The sequence below is a fragment of the Perognathus longimembris genome, chromosome 3 (genome assembly GCF_023159225.1).
Source record: "Perognathus longimembris pacificus isolate PPM17 chromosome 3, ASM2315922v1, whole genome shotgun sequence".
NCBI classification, from domain to species: Eukaryota; Metazoa; Chordata; class Mammalia; order Rodentia; family Heteromyidae; genus Perognathus; species Perognathus longimembris.
In genome coordinates this window covers 24,662,670-24,684,759 of record NC_063163.1, presented here as the reverse complement: position 1 = coordinate 24,684,759, position 22,090 = coordinate 24,662,670, and positions in this window count along the sequence as shown.

Sequence of the window (22,090 nt, the reverse complement as noted above, 5' to 3'; positions counted from 1 at the left end):
AGTCCAAATTACATTTTATTACCTTGGCCCTCTTGAATGGCCTTAATTTCATCTACTTTGTATTCTAATGGAATTCCATGCAGGGTATTAATATATTGTTTATGACATGTTTGGAGTTCTTGTGTATCAGCATGCATTCATGAGAGAAGCTTCAAACAGTATCAGATAACAGTGAGCTGGATGTTGGATGTTGTACAGCACAGGGGATTTTATCATCTTGTTGAACCAGTGGCAGTGATTAAATTAAACTGTCTGAACAAAGCTTTTGCATGTCAGATTGTTGAATGGCAAAATGAAAGAGTGACATACTTCAAAGATCAGAGGAAAGGAGGGAAGACTACACACATAAAAAAAGAAACATGGTTAGAGGACTCCTTGTTTACAGCATTCAGAAACAAAATCAGTAGTTAAGAACACTTTCCACCTTCATCTTTCAACTCTTTCTTTGTTTTCCTAGTGATTTTCCCACATTTTTTCACATTAAACATTTCATTTTACTTGCAACATCGACTGAATGATGAGCTAGTTTAAAGGTTTTGTACTCTTCTCATGTGTCTTTGGGCAATGAGGGCTCTTTGTTTAATTTCAGATGTTTCTTCTACTTCAGCTTGCACTTTTCCCAGGGAGATTAAGATGTTTCCATAATTTATAAGCATTATTTTTTACTTAGAAAAACACAGGTTTAGGGGTATTTTCCCCTCCACTTCCAAAATGGAAGGGAGTAGTTCAAACAATAGGACACTTACTGAGCAATTGTGAGGCCTGGGTTCAATCCCCAGTACTGCAAAAAATACAAATAAATTAGTACAATACAACAAAACTAAAATTATTTTTGTAAATTGAAATACTATGAGAAGTTTACTAACAAAATTTATCTAAAAGCGATCTACATGTATCTGGCATACAAATTATCTTTATAGGAATCCATATGTTTCCTCTCTACAAGATTTTTAAATCAACAAAGCATTCTAACATTTCTGTTTTATTATCTCTGTTAGCTAAAAAATGGCTTTGTTAGCATTAAGGGGAAAAATGCGATATCATTACAAACAAAATAAAACTGCAAAAAAAAAAAATCCAGAAAAAGCAAATTGAGTTTTAGTGCTGTTTTCATTACAAAGCTCCAGTTCTGAATTATTAGCTAGATTGTTGGCTTTACTTTTATTTAAAACCCTAAGTGAATTATGCACAAATATTTTTAAAACTTCAGTCCATAATAGTAGTTACAAAAGGTTGGTTTTCAGATTCTAACACTCACTTTCAGAGCTACAAATATTGCCTATTTTGAAGAAAATGCTAGTCCTTAATCATGTGTCTTTATAGTTCAGTTTTGCATATTAGTTTATCATGAAAGGTGACAGCATTTTATAAAGATTCACAGCTCAATGACATCTACTAACATTTTAAAATGCATAATGATTTTAATGTAATTCCTTGAATAATTATTGGCAGGAAAAGAACAAAGTAGGGGAAAAGTGAGCAAACCAGCTCTGTAATCCTAGAACTCAGGAGGCTGTGAAAGGAAGGTTATGAGTTCCAGGCCAGTTCTAGCAAATAATAAAACCTTGTCTCAAAATAAAATAAAGTTAAAAAGGAAAAACAAATGTTATTCATACTTCTCTGTACATATCATGGTTGGGGGCGTGTGTGTGTGTGTGTGTGTGTGTGTGTCTGTCTGTGTCTGTGTTTGTGTGTGTGTGTGTATGTGTGTGGTTTTGGGGGATGTTGTTGTTGTTGTTGTTTTGTCAGTCATGGGGCTTGAACTCTGGGTCTGGGCATTGTCTCTGAGCTTTCTGCTCAAAGTTAGCATTCTAACACTTTGAACCACAGTTCCACTGCTGGTTTTCTGGTGGTTAATTGGAGATAAGAATCTCACACACTTTCCTGACCAAGCGCTTTGAACCATGATCCTCAAATCTCAGCCTCCTGAGTCGCCAGGATTACAGGCACTAGGATTATATGCACTTGAAAAATGTTCTTTCTTTTCCCCCTCTCCTGTTCTTCCTTCCTTCTTTCCTTCTTTCCTTCCTCCCTCTCTCTCCCCCTTCCTTCCTTCTTTCCTTCCTTTCTTACTCCCTTCCTCTCTTCCTTCCTTCTCTTTCCTTTTGAATTTGTGGAGAGAAAGCAGGGTCAAGGTTTGTAGTTAAAGCTGCCCTGAAACTCAAATCCTTCTACCTCCCAAAGGCTGGGATTATAGATGTGAACTACCATATGCAGATCTGGTTCTCAGTTCTTTCTTTAACCACTAATCAAGACTTGTTGTTATAAGTGTGGCTCAGTTGGTAGAGCGCCACCAATGAGTGAAGGTGTCAAGCCCCAAATTTGAGTCCAAAAACAGAAACAAAAGCAGAAAAAAGACAAGCTGAATGAGTGTAATAAATAAGCAAAATAAGCAATATTTAAGATAAACAATACATGAAAGCAGAGGATAAGTAGAGTTACATACAGATACAATCAATTTTAAGATAGTAATATGGAGTAATTATTTTAGTGAGAGTTGATTTAAAAGTCTGCAAGATAGCCAGGCACAGTGGTGCAACACTTGTAATTCAGGCCAATCAGTAGGCAGAGAATGTGAGGCCATGGTTTGAGGCCAATCCAGGCAAAAAGTTAGTAAAACTTCATCACAAGCCGCAAGCTAGACACATTCATACATATCTGTGGTCTCAATTACACAGAAGGCACAGGTGTAAGTATGGGCCTAGCCCCAACTGGGCACAAAAATAGTGAGAACCTATTGGGGGGAAAAAATGAACTAGAGCAAAATGGATTGTGGCATGGCTCAAATGGTAGATGCTTGGCTCACAAGAGCAGGACTCTGAGTTCAAACTCTGATATTATGGAGGGGGGAGTTATAAAAAAAAGAAGAAAAACAAAAAAGTGCCAGTGGCTCGTGCCGACTCAGGAGGCGTAGACCTGGTAGATTATGGACTTATAGTCCACCTAGGGAAAAAAAGTCTTTAAGACATGATCTCCAAGAAATCATTAAAAAGTTGGAATGCTAACCTTTCTGCACAACATCTTAATAACAACAATAAAATTATGCATTTAAAAAAATCCAATACTAAAAAGTTATACTAAGTGAAGTGAGCCAGACCCAAAGAAACATGGACTCTATGGCCTCCCTTATTGGGAATAATTAGTACAGGTTTAGGCAAGACATAGCAGAGCATCACAAGGCCCAATAGCTATACCCTTAGGAACACATAAGATGATGCTAAGTGAAATGAACTCCACGTTATGGAAAAAAGTGATTTATCACAGTTGTAACTACTTTCAACGTCCTATGTGTATGTGTAGTTTCTATTATTGATGATGTTCTTGTATCACCTTCCTATGGTTGTACCTACACTATCTCTGTAATCTTATCTGAGTATATTGGAAACCGTGTTTACTGGTATTGGAAGTAGGAAATTCAAAGGGAATACCAAATTTGAGAGACACAGGGTAAAAAAAGAGAAATAACTACAAAAGCAATACTTGCAAAACTGTTTGGTGTAAGTGAACTGAACACCTGGGGGGGGGAGGGAAAGGGGGGGAGGGAGGGGGGCATGAGGGACAAGGCAACAAACAGTACAAGAAATGTATCCAATGCCCAACGTATGATACTGTAACCTCTCTGTACATCAGTTTGATAATAAAAATTTGAGAAAAAATAAAATAAAATAAAAAAAATCCAATACTGGGCTGGGAATATGGCCTTAGTGGAAGAATGCTTGTCTCCTTAAAAATCCAGTACTGCTGAGAGAGAGGAGAGAGAGAGAGAGAGAGAGAGAGAGAGAGAGAGAGAGAGAGAGAGGGAAGGAGGGGCATTGAAGGGGGTGGGACAGAAGGAAATGGGAGAGGAAAGGACTGAAGGAGGGAGGGAGAAGGAGAGAAAAGAGATGAAGAAGGGGAGCAAGGAGAGGAGAGAAAGGTAGAGAGAATAAACAAATATAAAAAGAAATAAATGTGGTCATGCAGCTTTAAAAATATATCCTTTTTCCCTAGCAACTTTTGTGGTAATTTTTTTTTTTTTTTGCCAGTCCTCAGGCTTGAACTCAGGAACTGAGCACTGTCACTGGCTTCTTTTTGCTCAAGGCTAGCACTCTACCACTTGAGCCACAGTGCCACTTCTGGCTTTTTCTGTATATGTGGTGCTGAGCAATCAAACCCAGGGCTTCATGTATATGAGGCAAGCACTCTACCACTAGGCCACATTCTCAGAACCTGGTAATTTATCTTACAAAAAAATTGAAGATATAGTCAGTCAATGCAGTCAATTTTCACTATAGAAAACAAAGAGAAGTAACTTATGTTCCTTGGTGAAAACAATCACAGTACAAACACCATATGATCTAATAATATGTATTAAGAGAAGTTAAACACAGGTAAACAAAGCCCAGAGGCTTTGTTCAATGGGGAATTAGGGGAGGGAATCAAGTTACAGAGTAGTAAGAACAGCATGATCAAAATTATGATTTGAAAAATAAGGTGAAGGAGGGTCACGGATGCTGAGATGGGCCAGAAGAAATATCCACCTATCTCCTAACCATGATTAACTCTGCAAACTGGAGCTACCTTCACACAGGTTGTTTCCTTCCATCCAAAGCAGATCTCTCTCTCTCTCTCTCTCTCTCTCTCTCTCTCTCTCTCTCTCTCTCTCTCTCTCTCTCTCTCTGTCTTCGCCAAACATGGAAAAAAATCTCTTTTACGTGTAGAACATTCCACCTCTGGGTCATTTAACTGCTGGTGGTGTATAATTCCCCTTTCCCCCTTGATTTCTACACCTGGATGTTTAAGTCTGATTACACATTCAGATGAGACATTTTGGTAAAATATAAGCAACTTTCTTGGGGGAATAGGACTACCAATTGGGAGAGTGTGATGATATTTACTTTCTCTGATACATATTTCAATATTATTTGGGTTTTACAGTAAACAGGGTGTGTGAAATCTTTTTTGATAAGCAGACATTTGCACTGTTACAAAAGACATTTAGTAGTATGACAACTGTGTACATAAGGAACAAAGCAAATTACAAAGGAAATAGATCTTTCTTTTTAAAAAGGAACTATATTTGTTGCATGGAACTTTGTTCCACAAATCATAACTGTGCCTAAATTTTGTTAAAATGATGGCAACAACCCATGACCTGAGATAGTACTAAGTATAAAATTCTATACTAAGTAGTACAGAAACAACATAGTGTTTTTATTGTGTAGACTTGTAAGTGAATAAATCAATACACACAAAAATATAGTTAGAAGTTTTACCTTTATTTTCAATCTAGATTTTGTTAACTTTTTGTTAAAAAATTATATAAATATATCTCTATGTCAACTGGGGTATGCAAATCATATTAACCTACTTCAGCAGTTCTTACAGATGAGATCACTTATGGGAGGACTGAGCTCTGGTCATTGCAACTCAGTCCCATATATACTCTTTCTAATTGCAGAGATTTGTGGAGCCTTAGAAAGAATGAATACATTAAACAATAAGCATATAAGTGTATGTGTGTGTGTGTGTGTGCATGATCACATATAAACACATATGCAGGACATGCTTATAATGATGGAAGGGTAAGAAAAAGATAATGTTAGAGGTTGAATGATGCAAAAATGCATTTTAAGCATAAATGAAGATAACAAAATGAAACTCACTGAATGCTCTTGAATAATAGGGGGAGGGAAGATATGGAAACGTGACTGTAGTCACTTGTACTAAAGTGACTGAAGTACTATAGATACATTGTGAAATGCCATGGTGAAACACCTTTGAACAATTAGCAAACCATTTAAAAAATGAATGGCGGAAATATAAAACAGGCCATGTCTAGGTTGTGGGCCACTTGTAAGGTGAAGTGAATGAAGAGGGTGAAGAAGGGTAAATATGGTAAAAATATTTTATGTCCATGTATGAACCTAGGGCAGAGCTTGTTGTGTTTGGGAAGGAGTAAGGGAGATGAGGAAAGGTAAAAGAAGGGGTGAATCTGCACAAGGTATATTATATGCGTATATGGATGTGTCAAATGAAATGCCCTGGGATTCTCTGAAAACTTTTAAATTTCTCCTTGTTTTATTTTGGTTTTCTTTGGGGTTTTTTGGCTGGTCATGGAGCTTGAACTCAGGGCCTGAGTGCTGTTCCTGAGCTTTCTCACTCAATCCTAGCACTCTACCACTTGAGCCAAAGTGCCACTTCTGGCTATTATGAAAAGTGTATTAGAGATAAGAGTCTCACAGGCTTTCCTACCAGGACTGGCTTTGAACTGTGATCCTCAGATCTCAACCTTCTGAGTAGCTAAATTTACAGCCAAGAGCCACTGGAACCCAATTAAATTTCTCCTATTTTTCCAATAAGCCCATCATTCGGCAATTGATTGCTCAGTCTCTATGAGTTTGTAGTTTCTTCTGCTGTTAAGCTCTAATTTTACTCTATTATGATTTGACAAAATACAAGGGGTATTTCAATTTTCTTGTATTTGCTGAGACTTGTTTTATGTAATGGAATGTCTTCTATTTTGCAAAAAGTTCTATAGGTTGCCAAAAAAATATGCATTCCTCCGATGCTGGATAACAAATTCTGTAGAAACTGGTTAGGTCCAATTGGCCTACAGTGTGATTTAAGTCTAAGATTTTTTTCTTGAGTTTTTGTCTGAGTGACCTATGTCGAAATATTCAAATATCATTGAGTTCAGGTCAATGGATCATTTAAAGTCCAATAGCGTTTGTTTTACATTCTCCAGAATTTGATTCACAGATGTTAAGAATGGTTATGTCTTATTGATATAAAATTCCCTTTATTAATATGAAATAACAATCTTTCACCCTAAGCCATTATTTGCTTTGTTAGGAATGTGTGTTTCTTGTTTTTTTGCTGTTGTTGTTTTGTTTTGTTTTTTTGCCAGTCCTGGGCCTTGGACTCATGGCCTGAGCACTGTCCCTGACTGACTTTTTTTTGCTCAAGGCTAGCACTCTGCCACTTGAGCCACAGCGCCACTTCTGGCCGTTTTCTATATATGTGGTGCTGGGAAATCGAACCCAGGGCTTCATGTATACGAGGCAAGCACTCTTGCCACTAGGCCATATTCCAAGCCCTGGAACGTGTGTTTCTTATAGACAACAGATGGGTGAGCCTTGCCTTTCTATGTTTTGATTTGAGAATTGAGTAAATTAATGTTAAATGTTAGAATTGAAAGACATATCATAACTCCTGCCATTTTCTCCAATGTTAGTAAGTTGTATTCTTTCCTGTTCCCCCTATGTTTGTCTACTTATCTAACATGGTTGTTCTCTCCAGTTTTTCTTTTTCATTATTTACATTGATCTGTGTACAGTACGTTTTTCAATGTATTATGTAGTGTGATAAATTTAGTGGTGATAAATTTAGTTTTTTTTAAATCATGGAATATATTTATCTTTCTGTTATGAATGATAGCTTTACTGAGTAGAATATTCTGAGGTAGCAATTGTGAACTTTCAGTGTTTAAACACATTATTCTAACCTCTCATTGCTTTTTAGGTTTCTTTTGAGAAGTCTATGGTTATTTTATGGATTTCTTCTTGTAAGTGACATGCTTTTTCTTTTGTGTCTTTCAATATTATTTGTTATCTATGCTTGCTGTACTAACTATAATACATCGTGGAAAAATTGCTTCCTATGTAGTCTATTGCATGTGCTAAAAGCCTCCTGTTTTTAAAGATATTGGAAAGCTTTCTGTTATTACTGTAATAGGTTTCCTGTGAGTTTATTTATGACCTCTTTACTTTCATATATGTCTATAAGATGTAAATTTGGTCTCTTAGTAGTAGAGTCCTAAAGTTCTTCAAATTCCTTTCTTATCCTTTTTCTGTGCATTTTCTTCTGCTTTTTCTGATATACCCACTCTATCAATGTGCTTACGATGAGCACACTACCACTTTAGCCATAGCACAACTTCTTGGTTTTTGTGTGTTTTATTAGAGATAAGAGTCTCACAGACTTTTCCTTCCCCAGGGTGGCTTCTAACCATGATCCTCACATCTCAGCCTCCTGAGTAGCTAGGATTACAGGCATGAGCCACCAGTGCCCTAGCCTCTCTCTCTTCTTTCTTTAAATTTTTAATCTTGGGGGCTGGGAATATGGCCCACTGGTAAAGTGCTCACCTCATGTACATGAAGCCCTGGGTTTGATTCCTCAGCACCACATATATAGAAAAAGCCAGAAGTGGTGCTGTGGCCTCAAATGGTAGAATGCTAGCCTTGAGCAAAAAGAAGCCAGGGACAGTGCTCAGGCCCTGAGTTCAAGCCCCAAGTCTGGCAAAACAAAACAAAACAAAATAAAGTTTTAATCTCCAGGACTTTAGTTTTTCAAGATTACTATCTCTTAACAGAGATCCTTTTTCATGTCTTATATTAATTTCCTTACACTTTTTATTTGTTTATATGTGTCTTTTTTGGTCTCTTTGTGTTTGTGTAGTTGTCAATATTTTCTTTCATTTCAATGAACATCCTTATCATCATTTCCTTGAACTCAGTATATGAGGCTCCTCTACTTTGACACATTTTGAGCCTTTGTTATATAATTGTTGATGTTTCCATGCTTTCCCATATTTCTTGAATCTATGTATCGGGCCTGACTCATTTGAAAGCCCTTTGTGATTTGAGTTTTTAGTTACCTGATGTCTTCTCAGTGGGTTAAACTTTATCACAAGACTAGTTGTAAGGTTAGTTGATGAACCATTCCTCACTACTTCCATGATGTTGCATCTGAGCTCTAGAAACTTCTCTAATTCAAACCCCAAGATATTTGCAAAAAGTGAGATACTGTTGATACCTTTATCTACACAATCACTTTCCCTATATAAACTGGGGGCTGGAGGTTTTGTGTGATACCATACAGGGAGCTATATAGAAGCTAGAACTGAACTATTAAGAACAGGGAGGTTAAGTAAAGAGACATAGAGTAAGGAAAGGAAGGGGAGAAAGGGGGAAAGAACGTGATGGGTCCATGTACTTAATATACTCATGTGTAGGTTATAGTTTAGTTGTTGTGAGAGGGGTGGTACTATCAGGGATTGAAAATGAGAAGAAAAGATATGAATAATAGGGTAATAAGAAGGGGCAGTGGGGTAGACAGTGCAAGCAAAGAGAAAAAAGAAAGAAAACTAATATGTTTTTCTCTTCCTTGGTGAGGGTAAGATTGACTGGTAACTAGATTGCCATCAAAATGGATCAGCCTTTGCACTCTCGGATCCTGCTCTTGAACTTGGTGTGAACAGGCATATCACTGCTGGTGGGAGAGAGAGCACTCTGCCTCTCTTGAAAGCCACTTTGCTCTGGCCAGGGTATGCTCTGTGGATCCTGGCAGCACCCCAGCAATGAGGTAAAACATAAGGGAGTCTCCAACTCTGCCGTCACTCACAGGGCACCTTTCATGGTGACATCTATAAAAGATGAACCCCCAGGTGGGGAACTTCAATCTGCCACTGGATTTCTCCTATGAGGACAGAGACTCCCCAAGTTCGGGGTGTGCTGGGAATGCTCCCTGAAGTAAAATCTATGAAATTACGAAATGTTTCCAATCCGTGATATTTTGTTTCCAACCCATGCCAAGTGTTTAGGGGGGCTGCAAACTAGCTGCAGTCTTTCAGAGCCTTGTTGTATGTGGTGCTCTCCACAATCACTGCAATTCCTTGCTGAACTCACACATTCATACTCACTGGGTCAGTGTGGGCAAGGCATCCCAGGGGTGAGGTAAATTATAAAGAAGTTTGCCTGGATTTTCCCCTGCTTTGATGGGACACAGAATTTCACCACTGCCATGCTACAAAGCACTCATCCACCATGGATTTAGGCACAAAGTTCTTTTCTCAAACCCCTTATCTGCATTCCTCTTGTAAAGACATGGATCCTGGATTTCAATCTTCCTTTTGTGTCGAGCTGGTATAGGACCCTCAGGTCTGCCTATGGTTTAGTGCAGGACTAAACAAAACACGCTCAATTTTTATTTAAAAAAAAGATTGTGTGTATATAAATGTATTGTGTGTATATAAATGTATGTGTTTATATATTTAATGATGTATATGAATAAACAAAAGAGGAGACTAATAAGTACCTGTTTGTTTGCATTGATTATCTCTAGGGATTGAAATTGGAGCGATCATTAGTCATCGAGTGTTGTAAACAAATTATTCCAAAACACCAAAGCTGAAGACAATAAACATTTATTATTTCACAGTTTCTATGGTTCAGAAACCAGTGTACAGATTAGCTGAGTGATTCTGGAAGTTGCTTATCAAAGTCAGATCAAGGTGTCAGCTGAGACATTCAAGGATTGTCTGGGGAAGACCCATTTTCGGTCTGATTTACAAGATCAGCTTTCTTTCTGTTTTATTCTTAAGTGGATTATAATTGTATAAATCTGTGGGGGTGCCATGGTATATGTGTCAATATGTGTATAAATTATATAATGATGCCAGACTCCAGTGGCTCATGCCTATAATCTTAGCTACTCAGGAGGCTGAGCTATGAGGATCACGGTTCTAAGCTAGCCTAGGCAGAAAAATCCGCGAGATTCTTGTCTCCAATAAACGACTCAGAAAAGGCTAGAAGTGGCACTGTGGCTCAAGTGGTAGAGTGCTAACCTTGAGCACAAAGAGGCTCAGGAACAGTGTCCAACCCCTATTCAAGTCCTATGATTGTCTAAATAAAAAATTAAAACTAAATAAATCTAAAATGCTAATCAAGATAACTGGCATATCCATCATGAGCTCATGCATCACCCAGGGCCTCAGCACTGCTCATCACTCCCATCTACTCTGACATCTCTTCTCCAGGTGCTCTCTCCAAGGCTTCCTTTTCACATTTTTCTAAATTATTTTTTCCTTTTTTCCATTTTAGATACATAGTAAAATTAAGGGGAAGGTACAGAGATTTCCTATACACCTTTTGTCCCATCCTGACACAGGCATAGCCTATTCCATTATAACATCCTCAAACACCCAAGTGATGCATCTGATGCAATGATGAACTTGAACTGACATATTAGAATTGCCCAATGTTCATAGTTTCAATTAGTGTCCACACTTGAAGTTGTACACTTTGTCTTTGGCCATATGTGTGATAAATGTCTACTATTGCAGACTAACACAATATACAGACTGTCTTCACTGTACTCCCAATACTCGGTACTCTACCTCCTCAAAGCTCCTCCTCCCCCAGCCCCTGGCAATCACCCATCTCCACAGTTCTGCTTTGTCCAGAAAGTGATTTCGTTGGGAGGATGTGAGTCTGTCCATATTGGCATACAGCACTTAGAACTACACATTCAAGGTCCTCCCTTGGCTTCCCAAAACTCATTAGCTCCCTTCTCTGCCATGCTGAACACTTTTTGTCACTAGTTTGTCCTTTCCTTTATTCAAGGACATCTTGCTTGCCTCTGCATTTGGGCAATTGTGAATAAAGCTGTTATAGAAATATCCATGTGCAGGATTTTGTGTGGATGCCAACTTTTCAACTTCTTTAGACCAGCAATATTGCTGGATTTTATAGTGGAAGTATAGGGCTGTTGGTTGTTTTTTTGTTGGTTTTTTTTTTTTTGGTAAGGACCTCCATACTGTCTAATAATGCATTTGCAACACTTTATAAATTTATGTGACCACCTAGTCTTATATACGTACACAGAAAATTTTTAATGACAACAGTCATAAGGTATCTTACACAAATAGTTTGCATAGTTCCCAAATGTCATAGTATGATTAGTGAGTGATTTGCATTATTTGGGGGCAAAGTGAGATGAATGAACATCTACCACATAAAGTATGATGTATGTGCAAAAACCAATTTAGGACAAACTTCTTAATCATTTCCACTACTATAAGAACATTACAATATTATTAGTGATTATTAGTATTAGGGAGATTGCAACACATAAAGAGAAGTTTTCTTCTTTGGAGAACTTAGAAACACTAATATATAATTGTCTCTCTGTCTGCTACTCCTTTTTTTTTCTCTATCAACATAGTGTCTGACTAAGATGCAATTGTTTCAAGCTGCCTGAGATGGCCTTTCAGCTGGCACTTGACAGCCAGAAGTGCCCTGGGCTCCAATTCCAGCCCTCTATTTACCTTGGGAAAGTTATTTACCTGGCTTAGTTTTCTCTTTCATAGCATGGGAGTTGTTATAGCAATTCTCTATAACATCAGAAGGTTTTTGTGAAGGACTAAGTGACTGAATATGCACAAAAACCTTGGAATAATGCCTTGCATGGAACAATCACTCAGTTGTTGGACATCATTATCCTTTATACTTAGATCTACCTTCTGAAGAAGACTGACATGAGCACATTTAACTCAAGAGCAGTTTACAAATCATAACCCATTGTCCCCAAAGAAACAGTATTGTCAATAATGGATGAAATCCATGGGGGAAGCCTACCAATATTCCTGTTGCCCACGATGTGCCTGAGATAATACTGACTATTCTTCCAATCTCTGTATTTGTTGAGGTTCTCAAAGTTCTTAAGATCAAGTTGTAAAGTGTGCTAGTCATTGAGGTTGTCACCAGCTATATCAAGAAACTGAGAAAGTTTCAGAGAAGGTTTAGAGGGGGACCATAAAGTGAAACATGGCTCCAACAAAGAGAGAAAAGAGATCTTTCTGTTGCTTGAAGAACCTTTAAGGATTGCCAGATGCAGCATCTCATGACTGCAACCACAGCTATTCAAGAGATGGAGATCAACAGGATCACAATTAGAGGTCAGACTCATGAGGGGCTAGGGGAACAGCAAACCCTCATCTCAAGCAACAAGCCGGGTGTAATGATGCATGGCTGCAATCTCAGCTATGTGAGACCATGGATCATAAAATCAGGATCCAAGCTGGCCCAGAAGTGGGGGAAGCAGGAATCATGAGGCACTATCTGAAAAACAGCTAAGGCAAAAAGGTCTGGGGCATGGCTCAAATAGTAAAACACCTACCTAACAAAGACAAGCTCCGAGTTCCAACCCTATACCACAAAGAAAAAAAATTGGAAAAAGGACCTTTAAGGTCTGTGAGTCTAACAGATAGGTTAGTTTTTTTTTAAAGGCTCTAGATTGCAATTATTGTAGCATATCAAATGACTTTTAAATATACTAAGCTGTGTGTCAGCATTATAATTTTCAAGACAAGAAAAGTTAGGTACCAAATGGCCCAGTGAGAATTATTTTCTATTATGGATAAAAGAAGGATCTGCCTAAATAGCAGTAAGTGAGCAATTGGTCTGATAGCAACATAAGTCTTACAACTGTGTGGTGAGTAGGGGAAAAAAGAGGCCAAGTGTGAACTGGAGGAATGGCTCAAACACTACAGTGCCTGCCTACCAAATGTGAGGCCCTGAGTTCAAATCCCAGCACAAACACACACATGCATATGCACACACACACACACACACACACACACACACACACAACATCACACAGTTTAGATGGATGCTGGTGACTCATACTTGTAATCCTAGGTACTCAGAAGGCTGATCATGGTAAGAAGAAAGCCCAGAGCAAAAGAATCCCTGAGACTCCATCTTCAATTACTTAGTAAAAATGCTAGGCGTGGGGTGTGACTCAAAGCACCAACCATGAGCAAGAAAGGCTGAGTTTAAACTCCACCACCACTGGAAGAAGAAGGAAAAAGAGGTAATGTCCAACAAACTTGTATGTTTGGCACGCTGTCTTCTTAACATTACAAGGTTAGATACGTGTCCTCCTTATAGACCTGTAGGCTACTTTGTCTATTTCTCTCTGTCTTGAGAAGAAGTGAGACAGATGAAAAGGACAGAAAATGCAGCCTTGTGAAGCATACGGGCCTTTGTACATGCCACTTCCTCCATCTGGACTCTTTTTCAAATCACCTTGAATATTGCTTGAAATCACTGGCCCCAAAAGATCACAGTCAAGACTTCTCCCCAGCAGGGAGGTGTTGGGACTGCCACGCCAGTCTCACACTGATTTGAATGACTCAATAGTTCTTATTCATTTATGAGCCCCTCGAGGATGGAGAAAACATCCCCCTCCTCTCGATATGGACAGTGCCTTGTCCGTGTCTTGTGTAAAGGAAGTGCTCAGTGAGTACTGGTTAAGTAAATGAACGAGCAAAAGCAGGCCCTTCTGGGAGGTACACAGGCAATCAGTCCTTCAGTCCATCTTCCTTCTCCTCATTTTGATCCACTGGAAAGTGAGGGAAACTGGATCCTCTCTCCTTGCAAGATAAAGTGAAGTTTCTGTGAAATGGAGAGGAAAAGCATGCAAAAAGCTGGCTGGGAAAAGCCATGTAGGCTTTGCGGTCCCTGTGTTATCTAGACAGGTTGACAGAAACAGGAGCTGAGAAGCATCAGAGCAAAACCTCTAGGAGGGACAAGCTGGGCCCAGTTAAAAGCAAGCTCTGCACTCTGCATCTCTGTAAAGAATGTGGTTGGGGGGGGGGGGTTGCTGGTAATATGGCATAGTGGTAGGGTGCTTGCCTCGTATACATGAAGCCCAGCACCTCATATACAGAAAATGGCCAGAAATGGTGCTGTGGCTCAAGTGACAGAGTGCTAGCCTTGAGCAAGAAGCCAGGGACAGTGCTCAGGCCCAGAGTTCAAGGCCCAGGCCTGGCCAACAAAACAAAAACAAATCCAAGAATGTGAGCAGATGGTTGAGCAGACATTATGGACTGTAAGTTTCTGTCCTGTCTTTCCGATGTCTGTTGTGTGAGGGTCTCAGGGCCTGGGGTCATGAGAGCAGGAGCTACATGAATAGTTAGTAAAGCCCCTCTAGCTCTTCCCCGTTCTATTCGGGTACAGTGAGTGTGCACTCCCAAAAGAACCCTCATCCCAGCTCAGCCATGCTGGCATCCTGAGTTTAGCCTTCCAGAACCACAAGAAATAGATAATGCCTCTTGTTCCTAAGCTTCCCCCAGGCTCTAACACTCTATTCCAGCAGCTGAAGACAACAAGGCCCACAGGGAACGCAAGTCACCCTGGCAGAGGGAAGATCTGCCCTCCATTTCACACACCCCCCCGGAAGTAAGGGAGGGGGAGTTAAAGAAGGAAAGAGCTTTAGAGCGGAGTGCTGGGTGCTCTGGGTTAAGTGCTCTTCTCGCCCACAAAGCAGGCCATCTGGGAGACGCATCTGTGGAAGTGTGCACATGAAGTGGCCGGGAAGCTGTCCATCCCCATGCTGGCTGTGAAAAATTGCCTTGGGTCACTCAGTATATTTATGGAAGGAGCTGGTCTCAGTTTAGACATCAGCAAAGAGCACCAGGTTCCATTTATGGAAATTAGAGCCCTGCTGGTAAATGCCACTGAAAAAGAACCCATTTTCTAAGTTAACAGGACTAAGGAATTCTGAGCTTTGTAACTCAGTTTTTATCAGATGGAAATAATACTACAGAAGGGGAAGATAAATGCCAAGCATAGGATCTTCTCTACGCATAGTAACTCAGTTGGCCTCAGTACGAGCCTGGTACACTGTGGTACCATAGTGTTATCATGAGGAAGCTGAGCAGAGAGCAAGTTTGTTATTTCAGTGTCTCAGAAACAAGCTGGTCATGTTGTATTCACAATCTTTCCAATTCCAGACTGCTGGCACTACAGGCATGAACCTCTGTACTTGGCTGCTACTATGTCTTGATATGCTTGAGATCAGTGGCATCTGTGTTATCCTCATCTTTTTTTACCTGTGGCTTGAATTGAAGGAATAATAACTAGACAGGCACTCACTCTATCGCCAAGCCTCACTCCTAGTTCTCTTATCTTAAACTGAGTGTCTTTGGCCTTCCTTTAAAACTTCATAAGGAAACAACTCTATTAAAATGGCAAAGTCTAAAATACTATTTAAAATACAGAATTCACCAGTCGCCAGTGACTCACACCTGTAGTCCTAGATACTTAGGAGGCTGAGATCTGATTATCTCAGTTCAAAGCCAGACTGGGCACGATAGCCCATGAGATTCTCATTTCCAATTAACCACCAAAAAGTTGGAAGTGGAGCTGTGGCTCATGTGGAAGAGCACCAGCCTTGGGCACAAAAACTCAGGAACGGCACCCAGGCCCTGACTTCAAGCTCCAGGACTAGCACACATTCATATACTTTGTGTGAGTGTGTGTGCTAGTGTGTACACACACTCAAAACAGAATTTCTGTACACCACAGACACTTGCAAGAAATGACTTGTTCCTTAAATACATTCATGATGGGCATACTTATTTGACTACAGACATATTCCCATATTAGATATTTTTCTTCAAGTATGGAACTTCATTATGTTTGCCATTATGGGAAAATGTCACTTGTTGGATTTGGTTATATTTTGTCATTCTTTTTCATAGCACAAGGTGCAGTCAATTCTCAAACGTAACCTAAAAGTAGGAGCTAATGTTCAACAAATAATAGTAACATGAGAAACTATAATTATGATCACTTAAACACCAACTAGCCCTCCTGCACACCCTTATGAACTTAGAATATAATCTCACCACCTCTGTTGTCAATCCTTAACTTTTTCCCTATTCAATATAATTTGTTTAGCACATTTTCTCAGTTCCCTACATGTGGCATTGAGAATGAGTATAAAATGACCTTTACACTGTAGGAAATGGGCTATGTTCTTTACAGACAGTATCTTTTCCTCAAAATCCTCATAGGCAACTACTGTTAGTATTATTTCTACCTAAAACAAGAACATAGTGACTGAGTTGAAGCTATTTATCCAAGTTCACACATGCAGAGTATTCAGAGGCTGCCTCTCCACTGTGTATACACCAGGCTACCCTAAATTCTTGGTTCTGAACTTAGCCATAAAATCTGCTTGGTTGCCCAGAATGCTAATAGACCTGACATGTGTTCATGAATGTGGCTTTTCTCCTGGTATAAAAATATGTTTTGATAGATTCCCCTTATCTTGGGGCACATAATGAAATTATCAAGGCAGAACCTAAGAGAATCTGTCTCAAAAAATAATAAAAAAGACACATATATATCTAAGTTTAAGTTGCAGTTTTAGACCGAAACCTGGCCAAGCTACCTTGCCACTGACTTATAAACTTGTGGACTTGTGAGCCCCAAACCAATCATTGCTACCTGATGGCTCTAAGTTTGGGGGTACCCTCTTGCTGTGGAATAAATGTCTATACCCCCACATCTCTCAACTTTAGTTTTGATGCCCTAATCCTTAAGGTAGCAATATTTGGAGCTAAGGCCTTTGGGAAGTAAGTAGGTTATGAGGGTGAAGTCCGCTTGAATACGATTGGTGTCCCTACAATAAGAGACAGGAGAGACAATCTCTTTGTCCTCCTTCATTTAAAAGACTAGAGACTACTTCTGCAATATTTTCACTCTTCTCAAGGATCTGGAAAACCACTTGTGAATTGGAAGGTAACAAATGTTCAAACATAAGAGGGTCCTTTTAAAAAAAATAGGGATATCACTTTCTGATGAAACAGGGACCCAGAAATTCACAATAATGGTTTCCATTAAAGAGCATCCTCAACATTTTTTAATGGCAAAAAAATAAAAAATATCTTTTGGCAAAATTCCAAGCCCAGCTGTTCTTGCTCCTCCCATGACTTCAAATGTCATTCTTGCTTTCTTTCCTAAAACAATATAAGGTTTCTATGAATGCCAGATTCAATTCCAGAAGTCAGTGAGCCATGGTCTCTCTTTTCTTAATATCAGAGCTTCTTACCATTTTAATTAACTAATCATTATAAACCAAAAGTATGAAAGGAAATATGGTATTTATAATGTTCATAACAACTGACTGTAATACTTAAAGTCAGTAAGATCATTAGGGAGATACATTAGAAAACTTTCTAGCACTCCTCCAGTCAGTCCTTTTGTTATTTTAGGAACTGACGTTCCTTTTCCTAAGGAACTTCTGTTGCTAAGTCTGCACTTCAAGTTTGTTGGACACAAGAGTAGATTCACTTTTGAGCAAAAATGAATGAACCCAGATTTTATTTTGCGTTTGGATTTGAAATTCATTAAACTTATAAACTATGATTTTTAAGTGCATACCCTTCTTTGGGTCAAAAATATTTCTCTAATTCATTGTATTAGTCAGGGTTCTATATAAACAATATCAAAAGGAGAGATGTAGAGATATAGAGAAATTTATTCAAACAGAGGCATCAGAAAGTCTGAAATGTTCCAATAAGTTGGAAATTCTGGAAGGAATTGCTGTTGGAGTTTTCAATCTGATAGTCTAGAGGTAGATTTTTTTGTGTGTGGGGGGAAGGCTATATTACAGTTTGAGCTCAAGGTTGTGTGCTTGCTGGGCAGGTCTTCCACCAACTGAGTCACATTCCCAAACCCTCTTTTTTCCCAGTAATTTTCAAATAGAATATCACATTTATGTCTAGGCCAACTTGGACCATGATTCTCCTATCCATGCTTTCCTCATAGATTGGAAGATAGGCATGCACCACCACACTCGGCTTTTATTGACTGAGGTGAAGTCTCATGAATTTTTTGCCTGGCCTGGCTTTAAACTATGATCTTCCCAAACTCCATCTCCAAAGTAGCTAGGATTACAGGTGTGAGCAACTCTACTTGATTACTTTACTTCTGAATGACCTGTCTTTTCTCTTACAGCCTTTAACTGATTGAATGAGACCCACACTCATTACAGCTGGGTAGTTTGCTTTACTCAAAGTTTACTGGTTTAAACCTTAATCACATTTTGTAAAAGCCCTTCACAACAACATCTCTACTTGTATTTACCAAAGTAACTAGGTACTAAAGACTAGCCAATTATGCCACACAATCAACCATTACTGTTATTGAAGACCCAAACAGGAAATACTCTATGCAATAAAAAGACACAAGGAAAGAAACAAATATAATTTGGTTTTGCATTTATTTTTATCCAAAAATTTTTATCTGCATCAACAGTTAATGCACAGAATGATAACAATACCACATATACTCAATGGGCATATAAAATGTCACAGTCCAGAGCAGTATTTACAGTATCCTGTAGGTTGAGTGAGTGGGTGAAGGTAGAAGAGTCATCTAGAAGAGGTTACATTTTCACATTTACCCTGGGTCATTGTGATCAAGTTAATGATGTCTGTCCCCTTCCCTTAAAGGTATTCATGTCTTAATCCCAAGAACTGGTGTTATCTTGCTTGGTGTCATTTAGTGTATTCCAGATAAACAGAGCCAAAGGGCTGGGGATGTCACTCAATGGTAGAATGGTGGAATGAGCAAAGACCTGGGTTCAATCTTTAGCACTGTAAAGAAGAAAGAAGGAAAACAAAAGGATCAAATGTTATTAAAAAATGTAGTTATAGATAAGGATATGGAGACATAGGCATGAATAAAGATACAGACTTTCTTTTTTTTTTTTTTTTGGCCAGTCCTGGGCCTTGGACTCAGGGCCTGAGCACTGTCCCTGGCTTCTTTTTGCTCAAGGCTAGCACTCTGCCACTTGAGCCACAGCGCCGCTTCTGGCCGTTTTCTGTATATGTGGTGCTGGGGAATCGAACCTAGGGCCTCGTGTATCCGAGGCAGGCACTCTTGCCACTAGGCCATACCCCCAGCCCAAGATACAGACTTTCTATGAGGAATTGGTTCATGTGAATTTGGAGACTGGAAAAATTCCCAATTACTACCTGCAAGCTAGAGGCCCAGAAAACCCAAAGCTGGAATTAAGTCTGAGGTCAAAGGCCTGAAAACTAGGGGAACCAATGGTGTACATAGCAATTAGAAGGCAGGACATGAGGTGAAATGTCCCAGCTCAGGTGATTAAGCAGAAAAAAAGAAAATAAAATTTTCTTTATTCTACCTTTATTCAATTCACATTCAACATACTGCATAATGCCATTCTCTTTGGGGAGAGCAAGCAAGTTTACCCAGTCTAGGATTGAAATACCAATCTTCTTTGAAAACACATTCACAGACCTACCCAGGCACGGCATTTAATCTGGACACCTCATGGCCCAGTAAAGTTGACACAGACAATTATTCATCATATGTAGCAAAAGAAATTTTATAGCTGTGATTAAGGTAAGGATTTTAAGATGGGTGGGAGTTAGATTATAGATTCCCAAACAACAAAAGTTATTTTCATTGCAGATATAATAAGCATATTAATACACACCTTCTATGAGCTATTATTTGTAGCACTTTGCAAACACTAATTTCATCCTTTCATTGCTGTGAACTAGACACAATATTAAACTCATGATATAGATGTGGAAACGAATTTGCCCAAGGTCATACAAGTGGTCACAAAACAAGGTCACATAGCTCACCATCCATGTCAAACCAGGATTAAAATCTAGGCAGTCTGACTCCAGAGAGCTGGCTCCAAACCTCTAAACTGTGATTCAATGCAATTCTCACATGAGTAGAAAAATAATGGGCACTTGGCACATACTTCAGTAAGTGAAACAATATACAAACTGGGTTGTGTTTCTAAGTTATGCATATTTTCTTAGAGTTTAAGAGGGCAAAAGAAATGATAGGGTAACCAAATTGTAATATGCTTAAGCACAGAAGTTGAGAATCCAGCGATGGGCTTCACATGAGTGTGCCAGTTCTCATGCACCTGGTTGCCTAAGAGGGAACTCTCAGATGATGAATGGAGAAGAGGACAAAAAAGTGGAATCCAAACCAGTGGGCAGGTTTCCATATCATTATAGCAGTATTTTGTAACAATTTCTTTGGCAACTGACAGCCAGCATTTAAATCAGTTATTTTCTCAACAAAATTCCCCTGCAAAGAATAATAATGGCCTCTGCAACTCTGAAGGAAATGTAGCCCCTACTCAGGTACAATCTTATCTGGTATTCATCATAGCTGTCATGGCCCTGAGCCCATTCAAGGAGTGCTGAGTGTAGATCCACAGAGTTGTGTGCTCTGAGGCCCATCTCATATTCTTCCTGAGTTTAAGTGGGAAGACAAAACCATTCAACAAGTTGGAAGCACAGTCTCCTCAGAGATGGACAAGTAAAAGAGCCATTTGTTCAGCTCCCAAGAAATGGCTCAGGGTATAGATTTCTAAGGACTCCTAGTGGGGCATCAATGAGAAGGGCAGAAAGAAGAGTGAATTTATGCAGGAATCCTGGATACCAATGTCTTTAATTGAAGAGCAATAGGAGAGCTGAAGAGTGCTAAGGGCATAGCTCAGTGAGAGTGAGGAAGCAAGCAAGCAAGAGAGAGGAGAAAAGAGAGGAGAGAGAAGAGAAAGAAGAGAGGACAAAGGAGAGAGAGAGACAGATCTAAAAAGAGTGGGGTGACTGTTGGCTGTGAGACATTGCATCTGAGTTCCTTCTCATTTGTTATAGCAAGCTGCTATAGCACAGTAAAGCTGGAAATTGAACACCTTAATGATACATAAACTGAGAAAAAGGAGCACAGAGATATAAAGTGGCTGACCAGGAATCCTCATTTCATAGATATCAGGACTTAAAAGTGCTTTGTATGGAGCCAGTGGTTGTGGTTTTTGTTGTTGTAGTTGTTGTTTTGTTTTGTTTTTTTAATGTGGCTTTTAAAAGAAATATTCCTGTGAATCTAGCGTAATTTATCTCAGATTAGGTTCTTTCTCTCTCTGTCTCTCTCTCTGCCTCTGTCTGTCTGTCTCTCTATCTCTCTCTGTGTGTCTCTCTGTCTCTCTCTGTCTTTGTCTCTGTCTGTCTGTCTGTCTCTGTCTCTGTCTGTCCTGTCTGTCTGTCTGTCTGTCTGTCTCTCTCTCTCTCTCTCTCTCTCTCTCGCCAGTCCTGGGGCTTGAACTCCGGGCTGAGGCACTGTCTCTGGGGTCTTTTTGTTCAAAGCTAGCACTGTACCTCTTGAGCCACAGTACCACTTCCGGCTTTTTCTGTTTATGTAGTGCTGAAGAATCCAGGAATCCATGCATGGTAGGCATTCTAGGCACTCTACCACTAAGCCACATTCCTAGCCTGTGAGACTCATCTCCAATTAACCACCAGAAAACCAGACGTGGCACTGTAGCTCAATGTCACTAAAAGATAATTGCTGATGAACAGCAACTAACAGAAACAAATGGAATATTTTAAAAGTAGGATTATTAGCATGGTAAAAAAAAAGTGTATAACTTCCTTTAAGTTTTGTTTTATATAAGTAGTACATATAGTTTTTATTCTTTT